The following is a 19,245-nucleotide window of genomic DNA, read 5'->3' on the forward strand; positions in this document are numbered from 1 at the left end:
AATGAGAAAAAACTCCCTTTCAAGACAACTTCCGAAAGTGAAACCAAAATTCCGGATAGATATTTTGGGAATATGCGTTTTAAAAACCCTTTAACCGACTGTAATAGACCTTTTCTGTTAATGAAATTTTGGATAAAACCCCCTAAATCAAAAACAACATGATTTTTTGATAATTTTGGGTTTACAATGTAAACCTGAAACGGGGCCTTTTAAACTATGTTGTTTACAACATGACCCTTGGTTTCAAGTTTTAAGCTAAAAATTTTTAAGGCCCTCCACTATTTATTTTCATATGAAAAAGTTGCATTTTTGGGTGACATTTTTAAGAAAAAAGGTTTGAATGGTTTAAACCAAAACCTAAAAAGTAAGTAAAAAACCCTTTTGTAAACTTTGTTCCGGGTTTTTTGGGGAAAAATTTACCATTTAAAAATTTTATTTCTGTGTTTTTTCCCTTTAAGTGTGCTTTAAAAAATAAAGGGAAATTTACATTTTAAATATAGACATCAGAAATGCAACTACGCTAGGAAACGGGGCAGGTAAAAAAGGGAGAAACCCTCCCCCTTTTTTTCGGACGCACTTTTCCCCCTTTTTGGGCAGAACCTCCCCTTTTTGAGCTCTAAAAATTTAACACAAAAAGATAAACGGGATGGTTATATTTTCCCATTATGTAAAAAATGTAAAGAAAGAAATACATGTTGTTTGTTTTTTTTTTGCATAAGGTAAAATTTAAAAAAGCCCCAAATTTGGGGTTCGATTTAAAAAAAAAAAATCGAACACGGGGGGGGATACCCCCCCGACCCACCCCTTATCCCGTCACAAAAAATTTTACCCCAGCGCCTTAAAAAATTTCTGGGGAACGGCCTGCGGGTTGTCAAAGTATTTGAGTGACATTCCTGATAAGTTACCCTCATTTCCCCTTTCCTATCCCTCCCTTAATATTTAAATTGACCATAAAAATGTTGATCCAGGTTTTTTTTAGTTTATATTATAAAACCAACTGAAAATTTCCCAATTTCCCAAAAAGGGGGAAGTTTTTTCAACCTATTTTCCAAAACTAACCGGTTTTTCCACAAAGGGGGTTCCCTGTCTATATAAACCATAAAATTAAACAAGAAACGCAGCATTCCATGTACGTTTGATTATTTTTTTTAATTATCGTTGAAATTACACTATCTAAAAGGGGGGAGAGTTTTTGAAAAAAAAGCTTATAGCTTCGTATTCATTTTGGTAAAATTGTGACAACTGCAATTATGTAAAAAAGTATCATTGTGATAAAAAAAGGTTATTATGACATATCCACTAAACTATCGGTTATATGAGGGCCCATATCGATTAAATATCCCTTAGGGAAAGAGCAGAAAAAAATGTATAAAAATGTACTAAAAAATTTGTTTATAAATGTTTTTTCAGGTATAAATTTTCCAAAGGGGTAAGAGAAATTTTTCTACTGAAAAAAATATCTTATTAGGGGAAAAAAAACATATCTTTTGGGTTCGGTTTTTGGTTAAAACATCAAAATTTCCATATATTCAAAATTTTATAAACATAATGTTTTTTTATGTTTTTACATTTTTTAAACAGATAAAATATTCGGAAAATACCCGCCATAAAATACTTTTATTGGGGCAGGAAAAAAGATTTACAAAAATTTTCCCATTTATGTATTTTTTTTTTTCCTTTTGGAAGTACGATGTATTCATGAAAAATGCCCATTTTTTTTTTAATTGCAACTAAAAATTTTTAAATTTGGAAAATTCCAGTGTCCTTATATTTCCTTTTCCTTTCGAATAAATGATTAATTTTTTAATTTTAACAAATTAACAGTTTTTAACCCCTTAAGCCGGCGCTGCAAGCGTGGGGGGTATTGCACTTTTTTTTTTAAATCATTCATTAACTAAACCCAGTAAAATTTTAAATTTTTTTCCATTTTTTTTTCCCTTTGCGTTCTATGCTTCCAAATGATCTTCTTCTAGATTTTATTTATAGGTATCTACTTATAAAATTGATAGAAAATTAAAATTTTCTTTCCTTTTATACTAAACTTTTTCTTACCAAAAAAATTTTTTTTTAAAAAATTTTTAAAACACGGGACGGCGACGAGGAAAATTGACGTCATAATTTTGTAACTAGACGTTCTATTCTGGGGATGCCCCAACTTTGAAGACAGAAAACAAAAAACTGATCAAGGGGGGAGAAAGACAAAATAACAATAAACCTGAAAATGTAACTCATTTTGAATTATCAGTATTAAACACTGTAAAAAAACTATCCCTTGATTTTGTTTTACCGCTATGAATGTATTGTCAATAATGTTCAAAATACATCTCATCTTGTGAAGGCGTCTGATAAAAATGTGGTGGTTATACAATCTTATTTGGCCCAGACAGGTAATGAATTAATAATAATCATAACCTTGTTCGAAAGCAACATATATTTAATCAACACGAAGAATCCAAAATTTGGGAAAAAAAAAAAGATTAGGGAAAAATTTTTTTCATGGGGAAAACTTCTCTTTCACTAAATTCTTTTTTTTATTTCGTGGTTCAAAAAAAAAGTGAAATTTTCCAAATATTTTTTTTACAGAAATTTCTCAACATTTGAACATCAAATACCCAAATTAAATTATAGTATTTATTTCTTTTTGAAAAAGCAGATATGAAAACGGATGATATTGATTTAATTTAAAATAAAATTTTAAACAGAAACAACAGCATAGAAGACATACTGCCATACTTTAAATATTTATTAAAATAATTATCTGCCTTCTCAGTCGTAAAACTTTAATGAATTTTTTGAATCAAAACAATCGCTCGTTTCTATTATTTGAGGCTTGCATTTTGGTGAAATTTTGTTAACATTGTTGTTTTGCCGTAATGGTCCCCGCCGCGTAAATAGTTTTTTGGAAAAGGGTAAAAAATAGGTATTTCTATTTTTTCTTTATTTTTTTTCGTTACCTGTTTTTTTTTTAAGTATGTTTTCCCAAAAAAGGGAAGTACCTCTTACATACATAAAATTTTGTTCCCTGTTTTTTTAAAGCTATTTTTGCAGAAAAGGGGGGCACGTTTAAATTTACAAGAACCTGGTGATTTTTTGTAAAAAATGAAAAATTCCCTTTACTTATTTCCTTGAAGATCCAATTGCATAAAAGATCCATTCCGCATTTGAAAAAAAGGGAAAATAGGGTTTTTTTTATGAAAGGGATCCGTTTCGAGGGTTTTTTGTTTGCGTAAAACTTGACAGAGAAAAGTTTTTAAGTTTTACACTAGTTTACAAACGCCTAACGTTTTCCGCACGTTTCCCTGCTTTGACCCTTAAATTACTGAAACTAAAGGGTTTTAAATAAATAAGAAAAATTTGATAAATGACTTTCAAAGGGCTACACTTTAAGAACATTTAAAATTTATATATTTGATAACAAAATTGAGAATTACGTTAAATGCGAAATATGAGATATTTACACATATTTTCAAAGTTAGGAAACAATAGCAAAATAACAAACTAAGACCTTCAAATTACAAATATATTTTCTTATAAATCTACTTTTGGTAACTTTTTTATCATTTTAAACTTTTTATAAGAAAATTGGCCAATATTTTTTTAACTTGAAATTGACCGAAAAAGTTAAAGCAAGCATTTTCTTCTTTTATTGTACAAATTATAGTCAATTCTACTCGTTTTAGGGACGGGAAAGAATTTGTTTTCTTTTGAAAGGGGAAAAAGGGGTTTTAACCCTTTCTCGGCCCGGCAGGCAATAACGGTTTGGTCAAGCATTGCAGTGGAGATCACTATTTTTTTTTTTTCAAACGAGCCCATCTCCCGGTACTTTTTTTAAAACATAAATAGTTTAATAAAAGCCATATTATACAAGGAAGTAGAGACCCCTATACGTTTTGGAATAGTAAAATATATGTTCTCATTACAAGTCTTTGAAAAAAAAGTCATATTGGCGTAGTGGGCTGTGAGAACATACTGTTATTGAATTAAATTTTTGCTAATATATACATGTTGCAATATCTGGAATTTTCGCAATAGTTCCTTAGCATTTACGATAAATCCGTTGTGTTTGAATAAGTTTCATAAATTTTTATAAATACAAAACAAAAACAATATATTTAATTTTCAGAATTAGAAATCTCTGATTTTTAGACGCCCATCAAAAAGAAGGTGTTCTCCTTTCCTTTTTCAACATTGACCAAGGGGAATTTCTGCACAATCGTCTACAGCAATTTACCAACTCAAAAGTTAACATAAAACCCATCGTCAAAAAAATTAAAATATTTTTGTAGTTTGCAAATTCTTTTGCGCTGGGATACATACTAAGAACGGTACAGATTTACACCCTTTATTGATGCGTCTCTTAGTGTGCATTATTGTCATTATCATATAAATTTCACAGTTAAAGTTATTGACTTTTTTAAAGCATTTAATTTACTTTTAAAAATACTTTTAAAAACGACAACATATATTTTGGGGTTTTTAAATTTTAACATAAAAACGCAATATGACGTTAACTTTAAAACAAATTACATAAAATACTTTTTCCTTAAATGTATAAAAAAGATATGTGTACATTAGGGGTTGTTGATTCATTTCTATGTTTAACACGAAACAAACCCTTTTTGTATCCCTTGCACAGGCAAAAAAATTTGACGCTAAAAACCCAGAGCACAAAACCCTCTTAAAAAATTGTTCTCAAGATGGCTGATCTTTGTGTAGGGGCCAAGTCAAGTTGCAAGGCTCTTCATCATGTGCTTTTAAACCTGGAAAAATGGGCTACCATTTTTTTTCCCGGGAAATCAGGGGGAAATGGCACGGAGGTATTAAATTTTTCCCTTGCCTTGTTTCTTTTTTTTATCCCAAACTTGAACTAGCATCATTCTTGGAACTTTACTTTCCTTACGAACGGCTATTTGGAGCGAACCCCCCATCGAAAAACTAAATGAACAGAAACTTTAAAAAGGGAATTCCTATAGTTTTTTTAAATTTTTGGGCGCACCTTTCTGCGCGGGCCCCACTATCTATGGAAAATTAAAGTGAAGTCAACTTTTTTTTGAAACATTGAAAGAAAAAACTAAATATGAGGAATTTTGAATAAAATAACATTTTAATTTTTTTATCAGTAACCAATTTTGGAACTGGTTTATTTTTTGGGGGAACATGTACTCACCTGACCTTTGTTCTTCCCCAAAATTTTTGGGCTGTTTTTAGACAGGGGGGGGCCCTTTTTTAACACAAAGCCCCATTTTTGGGTTCATTAATTTTAAAGACAACTGCCCTTTGATTGATAAGACAAAAAACCCCTTTTCCCGATTATTTAGTATTAAATTTTATAGAAAGGATTCCCAAATTTTTTTTAAACTTTTTCTTTTTAACTTCTAGAAAATAAAATGAAATTTAAAAATTTTAGGTCGGTTCCCCACCATTTTTCGTTAAAAACGACCCAAACACAAAGAACGCAAGCCGAGCAAAATTGCCCTTTTCCCTATTAAACAAAAGTGTAATTGATTGTAATTTTATTTTGTTTTACGTAATCATTCATCATGCATTTATTATTCAACTATCACATGTTGCAAACTGTTACCCCTTAATCCATAAATGAAGAAAATATGCAAAAGCATTTAACAACTGGAAAATGTTAAAAGTTGAAATAAATTAATTGGAACACAATAAATAAACCGGGGAAAAAACTAACAGTTTACAGAACAATTGTATGGGGTTTAAGAACATTTTTTGTTTTTCAAGCGGTCAAAACAAAAAAATTTAGGGGGTGCCCCAAAACCCATTTTTAGCCATTTTTAGGGTTCACAATACACTTATTTTTTCACAAGAAAAACGGGAAAAAAATCTATGAAACATTTTGTTTTTTTTTTTTTTTTAAAAATTTTTAAAAAAAATTTTTCTTCAATATGGGTATTTTCCATTGAAAAAAATTTCACAAAATTAAATATGAAACAAGACTTTTTTTCTTTTGTACCATTATTGTAAGGATTTTTTGTAATCCCAAATAAACTATAATATTAAAAAAGTATAAAATAAAATCTTAAAAAAAAAAAAACCCTTTAATTGGCGTCTAAAAGCATATTTTGTTGGTATTTTTAAAAAGGCAGAAAAGTAGGGAAAAAGGTTAAAAAATCCCCTGGCATTTTTCAGCAACAGTAGCAGGTTCAAAAAAATTGTTCACAAACCCCAAGCCTGGTGACCAATTTTTTTTTTTTTTTTCTTTGTTTTCACACAAATTTTCCTACCCAAAATATGGAATTTTGAAAAAAAAATCTATAAAAGGGAAAAAACTCAAGGGAAATTTTCTCTTTAAAAAAATATCTGAATGAAAAAACCTTTATTTTCCTTTTTTGAGCATTTAATAAACAAGTCTTGAAGTCCCCAGTAGTATCGGGGACTAAAAATTTTTCAAACCCATTTTAAAATTTTGTCATCTATCAACACGTACAAACTAAAAAACCCGAAACGGCTTTTACGATATGTATAAAAAGTTTGGGTTTAATTAAAGAAAACCCAAACATATTATAAATTTACAAAATTATAAACACCATTTAAAAGATTTTTCCAAAAAAATTTTCAAATCTACCCTTTTTCATTCCCAGAAGTTTCAAATTTTTTTAACTTCTGGGTTTTTTAACGAGGTTTTTAAAGGCCCAGCACTACAAACTACTGAAGGAGAAATTACCCGGGAAAAGTAAACCCAAATTTTGAAAACGGCGTAAAAAACCGATTAGAAATGGTAAATACGCTAACGGGGAAAACTATATTTAAAAAAATTTTCCATTTAAATTTTGGTTTCCAATTTTGGAAATAAATGTTGTTAGCCCGCCCGTTTACCCCTGCTATCATTCTTCTTGTTGATTCTTTACTTAAAAGGGAACCTTTTTACGGGTTTTTTATCAACTTTTAAAAACGAAATTTTTAAAGTGTCGTGTGGGGGGCTGAAAAATGCCCTCCCCGTATTTTGGATTCAGTTAAGTAAGTGCACATGCAAATCGAAGTAAAGATTAAATCAATGCACTATTTAAACCTGTTTAAAAGAAGTCGTGGGTTTTAATTTTCAAAAAGGCAACTTTTTTGGGCCCCAAACTGCCCAATGCATGGAAATATAAATTGACACATTACTACATACAAAGTCGGGAAGGGATTTTTTAGCCGGCTGGGTTTTTTTTAAAAATAATGGTAATGTTGTTGTGAAACGGCATTTTTCCCAATACAAAGTATGGATACAACAAAAAGACACTTTAATTTTAAACCCTTTTAGAGGCCAAGTGTTTTTTTATTTTTCTTTTACATTTTTTTCCTTTCCCTGCATATTTTTTTTACTTTTTAAATTACTTTGTATTGTGAACATTTTTTTTTCATTTTTTAAAACCCCTCGGGCGAAAACCCCTAAAAAATTTTTAAATCCCTCAAAAACATTGGGTTAATAATGCTAAAAAAGCAAAAAAAAATTATGGGAATTTTTTTAAATTTGTTTTTTCGAGTCTTTTAAAACTCCCCCAAAAATAAAGTGTAAAACGTTTTTTTCCCCATGATTTTTCATTGCGGGGGATTTTGTGTTTTATTTCAACATGAGCATTTAACGTAATGAAAAAATGCCAGTTTTCTTCTGCGTTTCCCCCAAATATGTCATCAAAAAAGGGAAAGGAAGGCACCATTCCCTTCGAAGGTTTTTGGGCATGGATTTTTTAAAAGGGAACGGGAAAAAGGGAAACCTAAATTTTACGTGAGTCAATGCCCTTTTAAAAATATTTTAAATTGCTGGTTCACAATTTTTGCCTTTAAAAAAGACGACCAAGGCCACCAGGGTTTTTAAATATGTTTTAATAAAAAGCATGAAAAAATAAATTTCTTTTGGGACTGAAATGATAAAACATTAATATTTTTGTATTTCAATTAAAAAATTTGTTAATTATGTAATGAATTCATTAATGGGCATGTACACTTGTGCCAAATAAAACTTACTTAGTAATACTTACTTACTTACTTTTAAAGCGTGAAATAATGAGTTGTATACAATTAGTATGTGTATATCTGCTGTCGACAAATTTGCAGAAATTAAAGATCTCCCTCTCTCTTGACAGAAAAAGTATTGAATTCAAGTCACAAATTGTGTGTAATTATTTCAGATATACAGTCACAGAGCCTTCTGATGGTAAATGGGGAGAAAATTGGGGTTGGAAAAATTTAAAAATATAATGGTCTAGTTTCAACTCCCGAGAAAGTTTTTTAAAGTCATAAATTTAAAATTCCCCTTTTAATTCTAAAATTTTTTTGTCTGGGGATACGGGTTCAGGGTTTTTATTAATGTTTAGGCTTAAAACAAAAAAAACTACTGCTCTTGCTAAAAACATTTGTTAGCTTTTTAGCATTTAGCATAAATGTATTTAAAATTCTAAAATATAAGGGAAAATCGGCTGCAGCCGTTTGTATATATTTTTTCAAAAAGTCCAAACATTTTCATAAATTTATTATTCTAAAAAATTTACCAAAAAAGAATTTTTTTAAAAACGACCCAAAAGCTAAAAAGCAAGCCGGGGGCAATGTTTTTCTTTCCTAAATTAAAAAAGAGTGGGAATTGGGTTGTAATTTTTTTTTTTTTTTTTAAAGTAATCAACCCTCCTGCATTTATTATTTTAACTAACACCGTTTTCAAACTTTACCCCCTTAATCCATAAATGAAAAAAAATATGCGGAAAACATTATAACAAACGCAAAATGTGAAGTTGTTAAAAGAATTAATTAGGCCCAATAAATACAAACAGGGAAAATAACAGATACAGAAAAAAAATTTTATATAAAAAAATTTAAACTTGCCTCTTTACTAAATTTCTTTAAAAAAAAAATTGCACGAAAAGAATTAAAAACACCACATTTTTTAAATTTAGTGCAAATATGGTGTTCAAGTTAAATTTTTTCTTCCTCTTTTATTTTATTCTTAGGAAGAGACATGGTTTTCAGCCCCCTTTTTCAAAGTCACCCTTTAAAAGAAATAAAGTCAGGATTTCAGGGTTTTCCGTTTTCCCCTATGAGTATACAAGCGCACTTTAAAAAACGGATGTTAATGCCAAAAAAAAGGGGGACTCTAATTTACCCATTTTAAAAGGGAAGTTCTTGTTTTGATTTTTGGTTTTTTTTTTTTGTTTTTAAAAAGATAATTCCCCTTTGACATAATTTTATAACAATAATTTACAAATTGTGGGTTTTTCCCTTTGACTAATATTAAATCCAAAAACACCTAACACGAAATTAAATTTCAACAAGAAAAAGCAGCCACACATACAACATTCTTTGTGGAAAGAGTAATAAATTTTAAATGTATACCCATTCATTCTGAAAAGAACACATTTGACAAGCAGCGATGTAACTTTTTAAATTTTAAGTATTTGGGAACAATGCACCCAGTAAGGTTTTTTAAAAAGGGTTTTTCTTTGCCTTTCAGAACATTTAATCCAGGAAACAAAAAGGGTTTTAAATACCTGGGTTTAATTTTCGTAGCCCACCGAGTAAAATGGAAAGATTTTTAAAAAAACTCCACTACGTTTTTTTTGCAATACCAAAGATTTTACTTTTAATTTTATCAATTAAAGAATCCCCTTCCCTTTTTCCAATTTTTATTTTGTCCCTTTTGATATTAACCTCAAATGTTAAAAAATTCCCCACAGATGCAAAAACATTACTAACAAATTAATTGTGTATGCAGAGGGCCCCATTGATAAATTTAAAGTCATGCAGAACAGAAAATTTTTAAAAAAAGTAAAGCTGTTTTTGTGGAAACACCCATTTATACTGTCTTTAGGGAACACAGATACTTTTTAAATTAAAATGCGACTACTTTTAAACCTTATGCATAGTACCCGTAAATTTTATGATTATATAACTAAATGCAGAAACTTACATATATATGACATTTTACATATTTTTGCAAGAAATAGTGAGGAGAGCCGAGGGTGCATTGTAATCATATTTTGGTCATAACACGTTTTTTATATTTTCAGGCCTTTTCTCAAACCCATAATTTACAATATTTTGGGAAATTTCCTTTTTGAGAAATATAACCCTTTTAAGGGACGCCAGATCATTCCCTTTGGAGCGAGATCGAATGGCGGGCTCCATACGGGAACTCTAAAATGGTTTTTAAAGGCGCATTGTTATGCCAAGGTGAATAATAACTCACAAAAACGAAGAAAAATGTTTTATCATATAAAAAAGTATTTAATGAAGTATTCAGTGTCAAAAAATAGAAAACAATCTTTGTTAATATCTAAAAAAGGCAGAAGTATTTACAAAACAATGATAAAACCATGTAGGTTGTAAAGTATCTCAACAATAAGTTTTCACATTAGTCACAAATCAAAATGCTGTATTATGTTACATCATACTAATAAGACATCAAGCGAATTAAATTGTTTTTTTATTTTAAGAAGCTTTTATCTGGGTTAAAACGTTTTTACACTGAAGTTTTTCATTTTAAAAAACAAAATTTAAAAACATAAAAATTTAAAAAAAAACCCAAAAATAATTTCCCAAAACTGGGGGAATATTTAACAGCGAAAAGAATCATTTGTACACTAAATTTTGTCACTGTTTAAAAAAATCAGAGTTTGGGGCATTTTCATAGTTTTTTTTGTACTTCTCTTCAGATTTTCAGAAAACACTATATAAATCATTAAATATAATATGTAATTATTTGGGAAAAAAGGGATTTCCCTTGAAAGGGTATATTTTCCCTTTTGATTTTGCAATTTTCAAAGGGAATACATTTTCCCAAAATTTAACAGCCGGTCGAACATTTTGTGATTTCATGGGGTTTTTTTTGTAACATCATTGTTGGGAAAATATTCTTTTAAACCCTTTTTGCCTTTTCCCCATCACAAAAAAAGAAACCCCCGTTTGAAACCTAGATAGATGATAAAATTAAAAGATTCATACAATGGGGCATTGTTTTTTAGATACCAAAAATTTTTAACTGGGAAATTTTGGTATTTAAGGGTTTTAATTGGGCCCGATAATTTTTATTAAATCTTTTATGAGGCACGCTCTACATTTTTTTGAAATGTCTTTTGTTTTTTTCCCTTATTTCAAAATTAAGGAAATATTTGTGTTAGAGAAATTTTTTATAAAACACTCAGTAAAGGGTTTTAACAATTTTTTGAAAAAATTAGAGTATTCATCATCCCAAAAGAAATGAAATAAAAAGGAAATTTAAACCCGCAGATATAGGGCACGGATCCAAAAAAATTTATTTAATATTCTATGACATAATCCCAAAACGTTTGGGAAAACTGATGGTAATCCCGGTGGGTTGTAAAGGGTAGTACTTTAAATTTATCTTAAATTAAAGGGGAAAATAATTAATTGTTTAAGTTGGTTTTTTTAAATTTTTTGGGTTTTTTCCCCAAATTGTAATAATTACGTTCCAAAAAGATTTTTTGTCTAATAAATCAGTTCTTTGGAAAAAAAAATTATAGCCTCCCCACTATTGTTAAATTTTAAAATAATTTTTTTTTCATCAGTTGTTGGAAAGGGGTTTTTAATTTTTAGTTTTGGTAAAAGAAAAAAAAGTAAAATTTTGGGCGACTGTAAATTTCGAAAAACAGTATTCACTCTTTAACCCTAAAAATATAAACTGACTTTGCTTATAGTGCTAAGAGGAACAAAATAGTACTTCGGTCGACCTTCCTCTTTTATTTAAACAAAGGAAAATAATATCAGCTATTTGATTGCCTCTATTTATATGAAGTGTACAACCAACCCTAAGCGCCCAACACCGGGGAAAGATGAATTTTTAAAAAACATATTTTTGGGAAACATTCAATGCACCAAGTTTTAAAAAATAGCAGGGTTGGGGTTTTTCCCGGGGAAAGGGAATGGAAAGTGCAACACCTCCACCTAGCAACGGTTTTTAAATTTTGTTGGGACTTTAACGAGATTATTGTTCTTTAGCTCATTTGTGTAATACCCCTTTCCCCCTGATTAAAAGCGTTTGAATTTTTTTCTAAAAATTTATTGATTTTCTGTTTTTTTTCTTATGAATGTAAAATTTTTTTTAAACTTTGCAAAACCACCCGTCTTCAAAAACTAAATTTTAACATATAATTTTAAGCCCAGGAAAAAAATTTTATTAAACTTTTTTTTAAAAAAAAGCCCACCAATTTATTAAAAACATGCAGTAAATAAGTTAAAATAGGACACCGGTGGTACTGCCCAAAAATTTTACGCAACTTGGGGAAAAACAACTTTTTTTTTTAATAACCCAAATTTGGTTTTTACTTTAAAAAAATTTTTTGTAAACTCTTACATAAAGATAATTGTATTTAATCTCTCGACAAAATTTCCCAAAAAATGAACTTGGCGAAAAATATGATGATATTTTTAAAAAAACCATATGAATACCCTTTTCAGAAATCTGATAACCCCACGTAAAAGCCCTTGGGGGTGGTATTGGAAATTTAACAAAAAACGGATCCCGATGACTGAGTAAAAGACCATGAAGGGGCACATTAGAAAAGTGGGAAGGGAAAGGCATTAAAGCATTGGGTAAGTAAATGCCGATAGAAAACACTGGTTTTTCCCTCCATAAAAATTTAAAAATAATTTAAAACCCGATGACATATTTTTATTAAAGGCCCCAGAAATTATTTAAACATATTTTGGGCAAAAAGTTTTTTTATAAAGACGTTTCAGAAACAAAATGCAAAACAGAACATACTAAATTTATAGACACACTCCGTTTTTTTGGCGTGCAAATGATTCGCTAGACGTCCCCAAGCGCTTTATAACTGATACTCTTTACCAACACAATAGCCTTCTTAATCACAACATGTTCTGACATTATTCACTAATATTTGCATTTGCGATTTCGACATTCATAAAAATAACAGTTATTTTTAAAACGTTCACCAATTACTAGAAAAAAAAAAAATTTCAAATGTTTCAATCCCTTTGAAATAAAATTTTTAGGGAGTTTAAAAAGTTTTTAAAAATTTTCTATTGGGGAAAAATGCAGTTTTAAAAGCAAAACAAAAAAGAATTCCCGCCTCTTTAAAGGGGGATTTGGGTTTTGTGAAAAAGGGGCACCCCATACTCCCATCATTACGGGAAAAAGAAAAAACACAATGACGCTTCATTTTGGGGTTTTTATTTATCCAATGGTATATTTAAATCTCACAATTCCCCAAAAATTTCAACAATAGGTTTCCTTGTCCATTTTTTTAAAGAAAAAGGTACATAATAAGAGGTAGATTTTTAAAAAACAAACTTATTAATCAAGCTTAATTAGCTTTATACATCCTTAACCAACTTTTAAAAAAGGGTAAGCCGTTTAAAAGCTTTTTTTTCATTTTAAAATTAAATAGTGTTCATTTACAAAAAGTAGAGATACACCCCGTGCGAAGGGGTTGCTTTAATTTTCAGTTGTGCCGCGTCAAGTAGCTCTAAAGATTGTACGACGATTACTTTCCCAAAACATTTTTACTTTAAAATAAAAATTTTTTTTAAACAATAATAAACACGTTTATAAACGAATGTACAAAATAAAAAATGTTATATATTGACATTGATACAAATTATTTCAGTTTTGACTTAGAGACGCAGCAGCAGCTGTAAGTTGACATCTGTAAGAATGTAAGAAAAATATGATTTTTTCATTATTATTTTATCAGATTATATTGATCTATCTCATTTTCATTTTTATTTTCCCGAAATTTTCAAATTATTTGAAGGGGGAATTTTTTTAAAAAATTTGGAAAAAGAAAATGGTGGGCCCAAAGAAAATTTTTGCTCAAGAAAATAGGGTTAAATGAGGGCCAAAACCCAATTTTTTTTGATAGATTTACAAAAATGCCTTTTTATGTCTGTTTAATCGGGGTTCTACTCGATCAGTTGTTTTACCACAGAACTTATCGTCCCTAGATATAGAACTAGGAAAAAAAAAATGAAACCAAAGGCAGTACATCCCTTTAGAATGCGACATCATAAATTACTTGGCGGGTGTTACCATTTGATTTTGAAATTTCACATGGAGCTAGAACTCTATCATCCAGCAGGGACTTACAAGACAAGTTCGTGAATTTCGTGATGAAATAAAACGATCTCAAATAGGGTTTTTGGGACCTGGGAAGCCGTTTTTATTAAATTTTTTTGCTTTGGGCAGAAGAAAATTTTACCAAAATTTATGCATTAAAGTTTCCACTTAATTTGCGCTATTTAGTGTTTTAAATTGGGATTTATCGAGTTTTTTGATATTATCAAGCCTGGGGAAATCTGAAGGGGTTTTCCATGGGCACAAATGATTATCGATTTTCTATAATTTGCTAAGTTAACATGTGATCACTTTGGGGCTTGTTTCAAACGAAAAGAGGTAAAGAGGTCGAAAATTCCCGGGAATTTTTTGTAGATTACTAGGGCGCATTAATAATAACATCTTGAAAAGTTATGCCCCAAATTAAAGTTTAAACTTCCAAATTTTTTTTGTTTTCAACCCTTTCTGGAAAAGCTATGAGAGGTTTCAAACTGGAATTTTTTCCCAAGGCCCGGAAAAAAGTTTAAAAACCCTTTGGGAAATACACGAAATTTCCACTGTCTTTTTCCCTGAGAATTCCCTTTCTATTTTTAGCCATGGATTTATTCTTTCAGAATTTTTCGTTCATTTTTTAAAAAACCCCGCATTTTGTGTGTAATATAGGGGGCGCTGCGAACGGGAAAAAAGGTTTTCCCACTCGGCTGTCAAATTTGCAGGGAAAAAAAGGTTTTGGAATTGCAGACTGGATTCCCCGGCTACTGGGTTTTTGTTTTAGAAAACATTATAAAATTTTGTCAATTTTTTCAGGTTTCCCTTTTTGAACAGTTTTTTATAAATCGTAAGGGAAAATTACAATTTTTTCACTCCTCAGAACTATTGAGGTTTTACACCTTTTTGCTAGTCTTCAATTTCTTTAAAGGGCTGAACGCCTTGGCCGAATGTTTTAAAACCCCTGACGTCGGGTCCCAATCCCCTTGCCCCTTTTTGTTTCTAAACCCGCTTGAGGAGAATTCTTCATTTAGGGAAACCAAAACCCAGGTCCCTTTGGGGGGTCAATGGTTTTTAAACCCCCTTTTAAGCCCTTACCTTTAAATAATGCCTGAGGGGTATCTTGGGTCAAAAATTTAAAAATTTAAAGCTTGGGAAAAATTTATAATATGAGGTTGATTTCAATATATTCTTTTTACAGTGGGTTTTTCAAAATTTTTTAAAAGACAGTTTTAAAAAAAAAAACAGTGCTTACATTAAAGTCCTAGTTCGTTTGTTTGTGACTCCCAAAACATATTTTCTGAATTATGTCGTATATATGATAGTTCTGTAGGGATGTTAAACAGTGGTTCAAAGATATTAAAATTTTTTAAAAGGGGTCAAAAAAAGTCTTAAAGATAGAAATCACCCAGACAGGCCCTGTTTTTTGGCAGCAACAAAACAAAATTGCTTTCTGGTTGAAAAAAAAATTTTTAAAATCGCACCAAAAGCCAAATTAGTCATATGGCTAATTTTCAGCCTTTCCCTGGTGTAGGGAAAACCCAAGGGGGTCCCCCCCCTTTTTGGGGGGGAAAATTTATTCATCACGGGGGGGCCCCCCCTTTGGGTGAACCACCGACCTTGCCTAAAGGGGGCTGGTTGACTTCCTCACTTGAAAAATATCAACGCCCCGGGAAAGCCGGAACCCACATCGGCGAGGGACAAGTGATTCAAAGTCATCGGCCAGGAGGTTCACTGGTGGAAAAAGATACCTCACTCTATGGCATTTTTAGAAGGGAAATTTTATCAAAATTTTGACTGACCGTTTTTTGGTTTTAAAAAACCCATGAAAGATAGAGGGGTTTTCCCCTTTGGGTTTACATCTGAAAAAAGTCAAAGCATTTTAATTTGGGGGAAAAAAACAAGGCCGAGTAAAATTCAGGCAAGTTCGGTCATTGCAAAAGGGAGACAGAATCATAAGGTTTTATCTTCTTTGTCTAGCTGCTCGAATCCTTGCAAAAAAAGGGGACAAAAAGTCTATACCGCCAACCCTAAAACTAAAGTACAACAGCTTTTCACAAACGGGCCCATCCCGCCAAAACCTACAAAAATAAAGTAATAAAAGCTGTCCCCAAACGCTATCAAAACAAAAATCCAAGTAAAGTTTTAAAGGGGGATTGGTTTTGTCTGACGAAAAGCATTCGGGCCCCCAAAACCACTTGTTATTTTAATAAATGCATTAAAGAAAAGCTAATTGGAAAAAAGACACCACCCTTTTGTGCTTGTTGGGCAAAACCCTGTGGGACCACAGAGCCTAAGTTTTTTTCCAGGGGAAAAAAAATCTAGCCCGTTTTGGCGCTTGTAAAAAACATTATTAAAAGCACCTTAAAAGACATGCCATTTTTAAAATCCAGTGATCTCCCTTAAATTATTGTATTTTTTTACGGACAGAAGGTCAAAACATTATTCACCCAAACAGACTTTTTTTTTGCTCATACCCATTAAATAATTCATATCAAGACATTTATTGTAGGGGCATTTTTCTCGATTTTACATTGTCCTGTAGGAAACGTCATTGAAAAAACCGGGTAAAATAGGGATAATTTAATGATTCATTTTTGGGAAAATTTTTCGGAAACGGAGTACATAATTTTAATTTAATTCATGATTTTCTATTTTGTGTTTAAAGGGGCATATGAGGGAATAAAAGATGAAATTTCCTTTCCCTTTTTTCGATTTCCAAATGTACATACGAATACAAATTTTCTTTTTTCCATCTAAAGACAAAACAAAATTTCGAAGAAACCCTTCCAAAATGACTGAAATGAATACATTGTCTGAATTTAACACGAAACGATATTTATTTTTTTTAAAAAAACTTTTTAAAAATCAAAATTTCCTATTCATTTTCGAAACTGATTTCATTTTGGGGGCCCACTACATGTTCCCGAAACAACTTTATAACCCCGGGAGTTTTTTTCTGAAGAGTGAGTGCTTTTTGAAAAAAAACTTTAAGGATTCAGTCGCCATGATACTTTTATTATTTTGCTATATTACAGTTAACTTTTTTTATAATACACAACCAAATTACATGAAATGGTTTAAGCCAGAGAAACTATCATTCAGATTTCGTGTCTTATTTTTCACAACTCCAATGTTTCGAGTGGTTTCCTCTATACGGAAATAGAAACAAAGCGCGTGAAAACAAGACACGAAAATAATGATGATAAGTTATTTTCATTTTCTCGTATGAAATACATGGTTGTCTTTCATAACCGTGTCGAAGTCTACTAAATTCATTCTCGTGTATATTTCAATACCTAGGTTTATCATTTATCATTTTAGTGGTATACCGGTCTCCTATTCTAATATAATATATTTTCGATTTTAAGGCAGAATTTCTCAATATGAAATGCGGAAATGTTTTATTACTCCACCATGAAGCAAAATAATACACACAAACTTGTTAATTTTATGTTTTAAGTTACATAAACTATATGAAGTAATATTCATGTTTTTAATATGAATTTTGTATCTAATACACCTTAAAACTGAAAAGCCTATTGCTTTCAAATTTCAGACATGACTTTCACATACAGCATAACAAGGGGCAAGTTACGTTCGTCTAACCTTTGTCAAACTTGTGTCTTCTTATAACATAGAAATGCTTTAAAACTTCCCAAATATCATTCGTATCATAAAATCATCTCACAGGCTTAAAAGTATTCCCGCTCTTAGCATTGAAATGTTTTTAATGTTCTATATGTGAACATATTTTTCTGTTACTTCTTGGCCAAAATTTTCTCAACTAAGTCTTGGCATTCTGTTGTAGGCTAGTTTTGGATGGAAGAGATCTTAGTATTAGAAGCGTTGTCATTAGACCTACCCTTTTGGGATTATACCCGATTATCTTACACAATTATTTCAATTATTATATTGCTAACGAACAAACTTTATTAGAAAGTTAGAGATACCTTTTCTCAGAAACAGTTTTATTAAAACGTATTTATGCGACCGGGATCAGACTTAAAACGAAATCGAGAAAACATGCTACACAAACACAGCCAATTTATTTCATGCTTTCATTGAATTATTGAATTCAAAACGGAAGTATGTTGATATAAAAGTATATAAACATAATCATATTATACAAATAACGTAAAACATTTATGTTCAGTCATATGTCGCATTAAATAAATGTGTATCATGACAGGCAACTGATACAAAAAGAAGAGATATAATGTTCAGACAAAACTAGTATTAAATACATATGTATATCAACAAAGGAAACACATACAAAAAATGACAAAGAACAAGTATTCAACTGAAACTGAAACTGAATAATTTGATTAAAAGCCTATCTTTATACAATAATATATTCAATGGCGTTGTACATAATGATAATAATAATTATTATAATAATATTAGTAATGATAATAATAATAATAACAGCCTTATTGTAACAAACAGTCATGACCGCACCCCTCCCCTTGAGGCCATTGTACTCCTATTGCGAATACAAGTGCTTAAAACACCACATGGTACGTCCAGACTAGCTGCATATAAGGGTTCAAACCCCCGGTTAATAGTGCCATCATATGCTAATAAGAAATAAATATTACAATGTTGAAATGTAAAACCTTTAACAAAAATTTAAGAACTATCACCTGTGTTTTCGCATAATAAACAGTTATCAAAAAAAAAAATAAAACAATGACGCGAAATACAGTGTCTTTTTTTAATGTGTAAAGTGATTTACTTTTGCGCAGTTCTAACGGCAGTTCATTCCAGGGTTTTGGACCAATAGTACAGAAACTTCTATTATTGAATGTTTTGCACTTGTTGTATGGAACAGGATAACGACATTCAGAATTTTCAGACGATCTCAAAACTTGCCTGCTAGGAATATACTCTGTAAGCAATTCTTTTAAATACGGAGGTGCTCTGCCAGTGTGACAGCTATACAGGAAGAAAGTATCTTGAACTCAATTCTTGCTTTCATCGGCATCCAATGTAAGTGATAGAATGCTTTTTAAGAACTGTGAAATTTCCTCCTGTTAAGGACTAATTTTGCGCACATGTTTTGAAAACGTTACATCTTACGCACCTCACAGTTAACACCATACAGTATGACATTGCAATATTCCATATGTGAAATAACTAGGTAATTCAACATGGCTGTACGACGTTTGAGATTTACAAGATCTTTAAAGTTAAAGGTTTCGTCAAGAAATGCACCGAGATATCTAACT

Source organism: Mercenaria mercenaria, chromosome 7, assembly GCF_021730395.1.
Source record: "Mercenaria mercenaria strain notata chromosome 7, MADL_Memer_1, whole genome shotgun sequence".
Taxonomy (NCBI): Eukaryota; Metazoa; Mollusca; class Bivalvia; order Venerida; family Veneridae; genus Mercenaria; species Mercenaria mercenaria.